This window comes from Sinocyclocheilus rhinocerous, unplaced genomic scaffold (assembly GCF_001515625.1).
Source record: "Sinocyclocheilus rhinocerous isolate Xijiao unplaced genomic scaffold, SAMN03320098_v1.1 scaffold2279, whole genome shotgun sequence".
NCBI classification, from domain to species: Eukaryota; Metazoa; Chordata; class Actinopteri; order Cypriniformes; family Cyprinidae; genus Sinocyclocheilus; species Sinocyclocheilus rhinocerous.
Window position 1 is genome coordinate 462,310 of NW_015645063.1, and position 10,554 is coordinate 472,863.

General features: G+C 36.2%; 1 pseudogene; it reads right to left on the bottom strand.

Annotated features, from left to right (window-relative positions):
* Positions 1-10,554, bottom strand: part of LOC107705297 (mitofusin-1-like) — a 26,916-nt pseudogene that overhangs the window by 6,595 nt on the left and 9,767 nt on the right.

Below are 10,554 nucleotides of genomic sequence, written 5' to 3' on the forward strand. Positions count from 1 at the left end.
TATATATATATATATTAGTGTGTGTCTTTGGATCTGATTATTATTATTTTCATTCCAAATTGTATAATCCATTTAAAATAATGTTAACTGATTAACATATTAATTAACAGAATCTGAAGTGTCACATATAGCATAAAATGTACATTGAGAGTGCTGTGCAGATATGACATTAAATACATTTACACAGGATTTATTATAATTTATGCATATTTTAGTACAAAATGTATGCACCATTGTGTCTTGGTATACAGCTGTGTAAAAGCCTGTACATTAGTCTAATTAAGAATGTTTGTAGTCTTAAGTGAACCTTTCCTGTGCATAGGGAACAGCAGGACATTAGAGACCAGCTTATCAATGCTGTTAGTTACGCTGATCACACAGACAGCTGTCACTGCAGAGTTCATACAGGTAACTATACAGGTATTTCTGGAATTGCCCTATCTTGGTTCACTTACCTGTCTGACCGTCAACATTACATCGTTGTCTGCCAGGCTAAGTCCTCTACTGCCCCTGCCTCTCATGGTGTTCCTCAGGGTTCTGTTCTCGGGCCTTTACTCTTCATTCACCTACATGCTTCCTTTAAGTAACATTATCTGTCATCATGGCCTCAACTTCCATTGCTATGCAGACGACACCCAGCTCTATATCAGTTCTCAACACAACTCTCCTTTTCCCACCAACTCCATATCGGCTTGTATTAATGATATAAATGCTTGGATGACCAGTAACTTTCTCAAACTGAACACTGATAAAACAGATCTACTTCTTGTTGGTTCACCAAAAAATGTAGCTCACTTCTGTGTCGACAATGTTAACATTGCTGGTACCTAACTAAAACACTACTAAAACATACTAAAATACAAAAAAATTGCAAAACTGTTTTTGGGGGAAATAAAAATTGTGTTTATTTCCCCCAAATATGAGAATTATGTGTTCCCTTTTGTCACTACCGAAACGATGACATGTTTCAGTCGTTACTGTTTCGGTAGTGACAATTCTATGGGATAACCCCAAAAAAACAAAGATGTCACTACGGAAACTCCACCAAATGTTTTGTTAGTGACTGTTTCGGAAGTTACAATTTTAGATACTTTTGAACCTCACATGGTTAGCTAGCACAGTTCTAAACAGTGGTATACATATAAAAACAAAATGTTATGGAATAACTCCCAAAAAAGTGTGCTTAATTGCAGAAAAAAGGTGTTCGGTAATGACGTTCCTTAAAGTTACACATAGATTTTTCAGACTTTTGAACACATTTAGCTCAAAATGATGAGACCTATCTACTCACACCTTGTAGCTATGAGAGAGGGGGACACAGGAATATTACTGATCATACATTTATGGGTTTAGTTAAAATCAGTCTCGGCCAATGGACTAAAACATACAGTTTCGGTAGTGACATGAAAAATGCGGGACACGTTTTTTTTTACATAAAGTTTCATAATAATGATATAAATGCTTGGATGACCAGTAACTTTCTCAAACTGAACACTGATAAAACAGATCTACTTCTTGTTGGTTCACCAAAAAATGTAGCTCACTTCTGTGTCGACAATGTTAACATTGCTGGTACCTTGGTTCAACCTTCCACTACCATTAAAAATCTGGTTGTAATCTTTGACTCCTCTCTCTCCTTCCTACCTCACATTTCTTCTCTCACTAAAGCTGCCTTCTTTCACCTCTGTAATATCGCTCATTTACGTCCCTTCTTAAATATCAATGATGATGAGACACTGGTTCATGCCTTCATTACTTCTCGACTTGACTACTGTAATTCACTTTTCTATGGTCTACCAAACACAACAATAAATAAGCTCCAATATATCGAGAACTCTGCAGCTAGGGTTCTTACTTTTTCAAAGAAATCTTCTCACATTACTCACATTCTACACATACTTCATTGGCTACCTGTCCATTATCGTATTCAATACAAGATAATCCTCATCACCTACAAGGCACTTCATGTCAAGTCAAGTCAAGTCACCTTTATTTATATAGCGCTTTTAACAATACAGATTGTGTCAAAGCAACTGAACAGCATTAATTAGGAAAACAGTGTGTCAATAATGCAAAATGACAATAGTAAACACAAATTTTTCAGACTTTTGAACACATTTACCTCAAAATGATGAGACCTATCTACTCACACCTTGTAGCTATGAGAGAGGGGGACACAGGAATATTACTGATCATACATTTATGGGTTTAGTTAAAATCAGTCTCGGCCAATGGACTAAAACATACAGTTTCGGTAGTGACATGAAAAATGCGGGACACGTTTTTTTTTACATAAAGTTTCATAATTTACAAAGGAAATATAAAATAAATTTTTTTTTTTACTTCACTTTTTAAAAGAATCAAAAACATACTTTGGAAACAATGGAAAAAATACAAAAATGATTTCAATATCATTTTCATAAGTTGAAATTTAAGGGTTAGGCTTCGGGAGAGCCACCTCACAATTGAAAGGACCGAATAAATTATGATTTTATATATATTAAACTTACTAATATTTTAAATATTATTGTGAGTTTCAAAGTTGTTTAATGAACGGAGCGAGAGAAAAAAAGAAAAAAGCAATAGACACGAATGGAAACGCTAATGACAAGCTAACGAGCTGCAGATGCGATGCACTCGCGGTTTTAGAATAAAAGCGAACGATCAAATTAATCAGATTAAGTTGATAGATAATATCAGAAATATGGTGGGAATTAAGTTATATTTTATAAGCAAATGAAGAGAAGGCAAGCCCTCATATGCTGAAAACCTTCTTTCTCTGTTACAGAAAATTGGTTTATGAAATGTTAAGACTAAAGCTTGAATACATGAAAGATGTTTCTAACAAGTCAAATGAAATGTTAATTGCAATGCAGAAAGTCAGATTTTATTGTATTAGGACTTTTATGCTCATGAAGTTATGATTAGGTTGATAGATAATATCAGAAATATGGTGGGAATTAAGTTATATTTTATCACTTTAAACAACAGAGAGTAATAGAGATTTTACAGAAAAACAGAGCTACACGAAGCTACAATCACATGGTCACAATCATGGTCTCGCCCCTCTGTATATTTCTGATCTCATTCATACTTACTCTCCAGTTCGCACACTACGCTCTTCAGATACTGGTCTGCTGTTAATTCCACGCCACAAGTTAGCATCGTTTGGTGTACGAGCATTTTGTGTCTCTGCCCCCACACTCTGGAATTCTATTCCCAAACTCATTCGTTATCTTTCTTCATTACAAGATTTCAAAACCCACCTTAAAACATATCTTTTCCTTTCTTGTTTGTCTGATCTCTGACTGTATGATCTGATTAATGCCATGGATTTCATGTTTATCTGTATTTTGTTTTTCTGTCTGCTGTCGTGTTTATCTGTTTTGATATTGTAAAGTGACCATAAGTTTGCAGAAAGGCGCTATATAAAATAAACATTATTATTATTATTTAACTCTCTAGATATGAGTCAGTGAACAGAACTCACTCACTCACAAAGCTCATGTGTTTGGGTTTCTTTGGTATATGTTTCATGCTTCAAAAGTTCATGTTTTTTTCTAATCTGGCTTTAACATAAATTATTAAAAAAACTCACAGTTTTGTACAGGGCTATGGCATTCGGGGCAGGGCTAAAATCAGAGCAGAATTCATCCACAAGAACAGACAGGCAACGAATCTCTTCCGCCATGGCATTGGACACCTAGAAGAGCAGCAGTGAGAATTCAATGAGGTTAGATACAGACGCTACTCAACCAAAATAAGTATTTTACCAGTGGAGGTACTACTGCCTTGTATGCGACAAAAATGAATTTGCAGGTTTTGATGGCTAAGGGGCACTTTAACAATAGGCCTACACTTCTTCAAATTATCAGGCGAATGTGTCAAATCACTTTTTCGGAAGTAGCAGTCAGCTTTGCCTTGCCAATGGGATTTGACGGTTGCAGTTTGTTAAATTAGGATTTTGGATTTTGCCGATATCGATATGCCGATATTTTTCAACTCATTTTGGCCGATACCGATACCGATATATTTCCTTTTGTTTGGAAACAACACCAAGTCTCTCCTGTGCAGAAATTATAAGCAAAATATTTTTAATTTTGGTTAGTTTTTAACAAGAACTTATTTGGCCTAACTTATATTTGTTTGTGAGAACTAATTGTTTAGAACAAATTCAAGCAGCAGAGTAAATGTCACAATTGTAAACCTTTGCTTACGTTTTACTGCATGCTACACAAAACCATATTTTAGATATTTACATGTTTAACAGGTGTGCAGTATTATATCACTGAATCCTATGTTATATTATTCTCGCGATAAAATAAAGAAAAGGTGGTTTATTTTGCACTGGAGCATCAAAAGTGGTTGCAAATACATATCATAAAATTCTGACTTTTTAGGCAAATACCAGAAATGAGTGTCACGTCATAAAATATTTGTATTCAATGTGATCACAATTTAAAGGGGTCATCGGATGCTAAATTCACTTTTACATGTTGTTTGAACATAAATGTGTGTTGGCAGAGTGTGTACACATCTAACCTTTAATGATAAAAATCCACCCAGTGGTTTTTATTTAATCCCTAAAAATAATATCCCCTTTTTCAAATCAGGCCATTCTCAGCTTCTTGTCTGTGTGACGTCACACGGAAAAAGGCCCCTCCCACGATTGTTGATTGACACTGCCGTCTTACCTTAGACCCGCCCTGAGTGAGCTGTAACAATCCGACCGCCAAGAGTAGACAAGAATGTCTCAATAGCCATTGAGGTGTTTTGTTGTTGGATGTAATAATGAACATAGCAGTCATCATTTACTCCCGACATCTGAGCCGCTAAAGATGCAGTGGATTACATTTGTTTGTGAAGGGAATGCGCCCCCGATCTGCATAAATGCGTCTATGTTCGCGCGAATCATTCGTGATCCAGCTTCACCTACAGAAGAAGTGAGTATAAGGTTTTTTCTCAAGAATAAAAGCCGAGTTATGCAGCACCTTAAACTTGTTACCGTCTAAAGTTTAGACATCCATGATGAAGTTACATGTCTGAACAAGTCATGTAACTTACCCACACCCTTAGCCTGTACTAAAACGAGGAGTAAGAGTGTTTTTTTTTTAAAAGAGCTTTTATACTCTCTAGAACAATGCTTCCCAAACCTGTACTAGAGGCCCCCCACCACTGCAGGTTTTGGATGTCTCCCTTATCATGCACTGTTTGGTAGGGAAGGGCAGATGTGTGAAGCACTACTCTAGAGATGACTGAGTTCTCAAACATGCCACTTAAAATCACATAAGGAGCATGTAATGCTGGGTACACACCACAAGATAATCGGGCTGATTTTGGGCCGATTTCTCCCCTTCCGACAATCCTAGGTAATGTCCCGATTATCTTGGTGGTTCTAAAGATGATCTTTTCAGATTTTCCTGTGGTGTGAGGTGTGTTAAGAGTGACTGAATCTGTTTGGAAGAACGTCAGAGGCGCCCCGATCGCGAATAGTAAATATTCAACATGTTGAATATTTACGATCAGAAATCCTTATGTGTGGGGGGAACATCGCGGCACACCACACACTATAGGAGCAAACCGGTTAAATCTAGGATTTTTTGTCCTCATGTTTGTGGTCTCTCACATTTTGAAGATCTTATAAGATTTTAAAAATCTTTTAGTGTGTACCCAGCATTAAGTAAACAGTCTCTCGGAGCATGGCTGGTCACCACAGAAGAGAGGGGCGGGGTGAGCAGAGCTCATTAGCATTTAAAGGGACATGCACCGAAACGGGTTGATGTCTGCAGAGCTGATTTTGACAAGGTAAAAAGATTGTTGTTTTACACTACCACTGAGAAATTTCTAAACAATGTATTTTATAGACTTGTCATTAAGACCCTAAAGAATCATATCAACTTGTGGAAAATGGGCATCCGATGACCCCTTTAATAAAAACTTACTTTCATTGTACCTACATCTGCATTTTATTGTTTATGATGAGGAAATCCGCGAGAGTGCAGAATTCAGTGAGCGCGCACACGCACTGTACAAAAATCTGGAATTTCAACAATGACGGATCTGAACGGTTCTAAATTTCATGCCACCATTAACACTTGTCATTTCATTGTCACTTTATTCACCACAGCCAAATAGGAGCATTATTTTGTGAGCACCATTGTTAATTTCCGATCAGCAGAGGTAGAAAATACCTAATTACATTTACTCGCGAGTCGCGTTACTGTAATTGAGTATCTTTTTTGTGTACTTCTACTTTTTAAAGTAATTTTTAAAATCAGTAATTTTACTTTTAAGTATATTTTGCTTGAAGTATTGTACTTCGCTACATTTTAAAAACATTAATTACAGAGTAAAAAAAATTGCACCCTCGAAACTACTGCAGTAAATAATGGGCAGGAGAACAAACTGGCGCTAAAATCACAAGAAAGATGGAGACGGACAAGACAGGTGTTAGTGGTCCAGACCCAGCTGAAAATGAAACCCCGTCATATTCTGCTAAAGTTGAACTCGAAGGAAATGAAGTGAACCCCTGGCCATATTTAAGCTCTATGCAGTGTAAGCAGTGTTTGCCTAGGGAGACTAAACTAGCAGTTTATAAAATCTCGACATCAAACCTTCGCAAGCATATAGAGGTAAGCTAAATACTTGCATCGTTGCATTGGTGGCTAAAATGAAGCTTTGACAGTTTAGCAAGAGGTTTTGCACAAATTAGACAAAAAGACAGTGGTGCAGGACTTAGTGGTGTGCGATATATCGTCTGCGATAATATCGTAATTGTTGTTTTAACGAAGTGCGATTTGACTATTGATTATTTTGCAAAAAACCAAACAAAACACTCCTACAGAGTGCCTTGGTAGAGTAGATTAGACTAGTGCGCGTGCGCATTTAGAGCGCTCAGTCTGTTAAAATGCATTTAGAATGATCATGAAATTGAAGATATATGGACAGAAAATGTATATATTTGTATCATTTCATATAGTTAATCAATATCACACAAAGAGTGCAATTTTTTCTCCAAAAAGCAGCACGATAACATAGATTTTTTTCTTACAACAGTTAAATAAACAAGAAGTTAAGAGACTTCCGTTTTAGACACCATATTGCCTGTTTTTGCTCTATTTTGACAACAAAAAATAATTCCAAACACAGCCACCACAGCACAGTTTTGCGTCTCTGAGCAGCATTTCATTCCTGAATGAATCAACTGTTTAAATGATTCAGTTCAATCGCAATGACTCACTTATTAACAGTGACTTGATACCACCTACTGGTGGATTTAATTGCACATTTAAAGTATCTTTTTTTTATTTTTTATAAATAATTTCAAATACGAGTATTCAACATTTTATGTCTTATATATCAAAACATTATTTCTGCATTTGTAACTGCAGGTTAAATTCATTCATGTCTTGCATTAAACAGTGTGTAAATACATAAATGGCACTTCAGATGAAGCTTCTGTGTTTCCTCTGCATTGCAAAGATGAATTTTGTTGATACTGATTTAATTGGCTTGGTAACAGCCCAAATGTCTTATTATTCTAAATAACTGATTAAATGTAAGCATTTTGCTCAAAGGATGATTAACACTTTTAGAAAAAAATGGCTTTATAAAGGTAAAAGTGCCCTTAAAAGGTAAAAATCAATTTAAACTTATGAGAAAAGATTAATTTCTATCACTGCTATGAACTGACCACACAGAATATGAAGAATATAAAAAATTTACTTAAAAGTTACTTTTAAAAGTAATGCATTACAATATTGCGTTACTCCCTAAAAAAGTAACTGATTACGTTACTTAGTTACTTTTTATGGAAAGTAATGCGTTACGTTACTTTTGCGTTACTTTTTAAATCTGGGCTGGGCTTATTTGTTTGTTTTTAATATAAAAAGTTCTTCTTTTACTAATGTAAAAGCCCTGTCACAACAAAAGTGAAATGAATGAGCCTCAGGCTGAAGGAAATGTAAATTCACATCTGTACAGTAGAGGGCACAGCTCAAACAATTTGCATGAAGAATATTACTCCCGATTTCTCTCAATATGGCAACACAAGAGTTGTCAGTCAGTACATGGGGGAAAAAGTAACTGGAGTTACTTGTTTGAAAACGTAACTCAGATATTTCCTTCTAAATGAAAAAGTAATGCGTTACTTTACTAGTTACTTAAAAAAAAGTAATCTGATTACGTAACTTGTGTTACTTGTAATGCGTTACCCCAACACTGTTTGGGAGCTTGGAAAAAGGCCCTCCCTTATAAAGCAGACAGGTTTTGGAATTTACTCCTTTTCTGCTGAAGAAATATTGATGGCATCCATGATATCCTTGACTGACTCAATGATCTGCCAGGCTCTGATTGTGTGCTGCTCAAACTTGGTCTTCACGGCAGACTGTGATATAAATTCCTGTGGAATCCATGAAGTGTGTTCTTGAGCCATCAGTGTGCCACAATTATCAGAGATCACATCACGATTAAAACTAATCAAAACATGATTCCAACTGTAAGATTTTATCTATGCCTATCAACATGGGTGACATGTTTTGATGCTTTCCACTCTTATCATTAGCTGCTACCATGGCTGAATCACAACATACCCATCTATTAATGCCATCGTACAGTAGATTACTGTGAATTTTCATCCCTGGATCCCAAGAATGTGAGGTACGCTCACCTACTCAAATCCGCTAACTTGGCTCAGGGATTGCCACTACAGGTATGGCTGCCTGGAATCTATGAGGAACACCAAATATCTCACACATCTGGGAGCCAGCAGCACATGGCCTGAATCGATGCAAGCCAGCTTGCTTAAGGAGACCGTCACCACGTCACACCATTTCTGGGTAAAGCCATCATAAATTCTCATCTAGTCTAAACAGCATACAGACAAGACTAAGCCTCATTTTCCATGAAGCTCCTCTTAATCTTCATTGTTTTCAGCCTCATTGTCAGACAACGATTATCCTGGAGCCAGTCACCACAGTTTGAGCACATTCTCACCTCAAATGTTCTTTCGAAACTCTGGAACTCCATCAGTCGCTCTTGGAATCCTTCAGCCAAAGCACCGCCTTTAAATAAAACGCATATGCCCCATTTGGTCCCCATAATACCACCAATATATAAAATATGAAATGAAGCATGCGTGATGGAGCATTATTTTGCCATATTTTTTCACACTTGAAGTTGCACCTCAAATACCATTCTCAATATCATTGGGCCACTCCAAGATTTATTAGCATCTGCCTCAAAGTGTTTTATGGTTGTTACACTCGTTTTTAACTTGGCTAGGCCTAGTTTTTCCTGGTCTCCCTCCAGAACAATGTCAAAAGCAGAAGGCTCTGCACTGTGTGACCAAAGCAGTGGAGCCTACCAGTCTCTGGCATTCCCTGGGCACGGTGGATCCTGGCACTCAACACCTCCTTGGCAGAGACAAAGAAGATGCGGTCAGGTGCCTTGTTAAGGTCCACTACCTTTAGCTCCTCCACTAAGAAACTGACACAGCGATCCATGTGCTGCTTCCGCACCTAAAAAAGCAGTGAAGCAGTAACAAATCAACAGAATTAACATTTAAATCTATGAACTTATAGTTTAACATTTTCCATATATTTTAATATCTATTTATAAGTGAATATACATGAACTTCTCAACTGTTAAGCACTGTTGGGCTATTTTTAAGTGTTAGTTAATAAAAAAAAATTTTTGCACCTAGAAATCTGAAAAGTATGATAGTGGAATGATAAATTATACAAAAATCAGCAGTTTTTTGTACAGCAGCTTCATTTGGTGATTCACTTGTGACTAATAAATATAGGTTATGAGTCATATGCAATAAAACTTACATCTTCCAGGTACTCCGGCTCTAAGACAGACGCATCCCAACGATTATTTAGGATGAAAATGTTGGGCTTTGATATGCGTTCATTCACTTTGTGAAAAAAGTGCTTCTCCTTTCGAAGTAGAGTGAAACAAATAAAAACAAGAACATTTAGGTAAAAGAAAGGAAAACAAATCATTTTAATTTTAATAAAATTGAAAGGCATCACAACATTATAATTTACTGCATACAATTGGATAATCATTTAGTGTTATTAAATTATTAGTAGGGCTGTCAGTCGATTAAAAACCTAATTAATTACAGGGTGCTGCGATTAATTAATCTAATTAATCGCAAACTAAATTTGGCTGTGAAAATACCCCCAAAAGATCATTTAAACCTATTATTGTGTTAAATGTTTTGCCTACAATATCCAAACATAAAGTATATAACATAAAAGAAGTTAATTCGAGAAACATCTCATTTTGTTCATGCAATCAATGAAAGTCATAGTGACCAAAACAGCTTAGTTACCAACAGTATTCAAAATAACTTATTTTATGTTGTGCAAAAGAAAGTAAGTCATTAAGGTTTGAAACAACAAGGAACTATACCTTTAATGTATTTTTTTAAATAAATGGAATGATACTCTAATGAAGAAACTAAAACTACCAGCAGGTGGCGGTAAATGTCTTTCTGAGTCGATTCGTTCAAACGGCTGATTCATTCAGGAATTAAAGGGGTCA